Raw genomic sequence first — 2,012 nt, 5'->3', positions numbered from 1 at the left:
TCGACTGGGAACGGAGGCAGAATGCTTACCCCAAGTCAGAGTCACAGCCCCACAACCTTCACTGTCAAAAGACAGTTCTATAATGGCTTCTATATTAGTATGCTGATAGACCCCATTAAAAAAGACCCAGCACCAAGGGGGAAATCTGACACCACAAATAGTCACCTAAAATCCTTGTTAAGACACAGCACTTATAGGTATAAAAGGCATTTACAGTAGAGTATAAATTATTTTTTTTAAATGAACATATTATGCAGAAAAACATTTAGTGATATGAACTTTCTTTATAATTTATTTGTAGAGATTTTTGCAGTCATGGCCATGGTTGACAGTTTAGAGCTTAGCCATTGATTTATAAATAGTATTATTTTTCTGTCGTTGTTCTATCATGGCTGTCGTGCTGAGAAATCAGGTCCTGAGAAATTTGGAAATATTTCAATCAGAAGTTCAAAGGACATGCAGGCAGGTTTCCGAAGATAAATGAAAGCTAAATAGGTTTACAAGACAAGCTTTGGTGCCCTCTGGTGTATGTTTACCATATAACATGGAGCATATGAAATGCTAACAAATGTGTTCTCAAGTTCTTTATTATTGAAACAATTAATTACTCATATTGTAGCAATAAATTCCACCTGTCCGAAAAATAACAGTTTCCCTAAGATGCATGCAAGCATGATTTTCTAAGATGCTTACAGACAGAAAAGGAAATGTGCCCTACCTGATCTGCTATGGTTGGTGTGAGCAAAGATCATGTTTGGGCCAAGTGTTTATAAAGGACAAGGCAATTGGTTGAGTTGAATCTTTCCCCGGGACAAGTTTGCACCTGAGCTCTCCATAACCCTTATCCCCCCCTCACTTCCCATCCTACACAGGCCAAGCATGCATTTTTTGTCCATTGCAAACCTCGTGCTTGTAGAACATGTAGCCAACTATCTGAAATCTTTAAAAGAAGTGTTACAGAAATAAATATGAGACTGCCATTGCTGATTTTCTGCTAGATACCTAATTGCCTCTATATTTAATCATTTCTGAGTTACTGACCTGGAACAAGCATGCAGCCAGTATAGTCGAAACTCCCAGTATAGAATAACATGGTAGTCAGGGAGCGAACCGTTCTAGAAGGTCTGTAATTTTTTCCCAATATAGGTACCCTTTGAATGTGGCCAATGATATGCCACACAGATGGATATTATGTTTCTTATTTTACAAGTCCTCCCCCCCAGAAATGCACTTCTTTTTTCCAGGCGACTGACAAAAAATCATGGACAGCTCCGTTTTTTTTTTTTTTATGGGGTAATTACATCGCCGGGGTGGGGTTGTATGTTTACTGGCCCTTTAGCCCCTGTTAAGAGGTTTCTTTTGGGTGCACATTTATGCTTATGGAAAGCACAAATGGAGCCACCTATACCCTGCCATTTCAGGTTCTGGCTTATCTGACTTTTGGGCATAATTCCTTCATTAAGGCATGGTTTATTTGGTGTCTTATCATCAAATGTAGGGTAAGTGATGAGAGACCTTCTATGCGTCCATAACGTTTGACCCCCTGGTACCTAATACAAGTCATCTATACTTGCTACTTTTTAAAACTCTAGGGTTGTAACAGCACAAAATACCCGACATAGGTTTAATAAGAGAACTTTTACTCAACTTTCTTCCTCAACATATATTTGGATATCGGAGTCTGGGGTGGTCTTCTGTATAATAGGTGAGAGATATGTATACTTTAGTATGGGGGACCATTGAGATATAAAGGGTCCATGTGCACACATTTGTATCATTTTTTTCTTCTTCCATTGGATTGTGTGGATCCTTAAAGTGTACCGGTGTGTTTTGTTGTGCGCTGTTGACAGTTTTGGTCCGGTTATCTCAAACATCTCATCACCCAGGAGGGTTTAGTTATGTAAAAAAAGGCTCCACATAGTGTGATACCGTTGTAAAAAGTTTATTCAAGACGACAACCCCCTTAAAACCAAACTTTCACAACATAAATTGTAACAGGCATTTGGTTGAAT

This window comes from Aquarana catesbeiana, linkage group LG01 (genome assembly GCF_042186555.1).
Source record: "Aquarana catesbeiana isolate 2022-GZ linkage group LG01, ASM4218655v1, whole genome shotgun sequence".
Lineage (NCBI taxonomy): Eukaryota > Metazoa > Chordata > Amphibia > Anura > Ranidae > Aquarana > Aquarana catesbeiana.
This window is presented reverse-complemented; position numbering follows the sequence as displayed.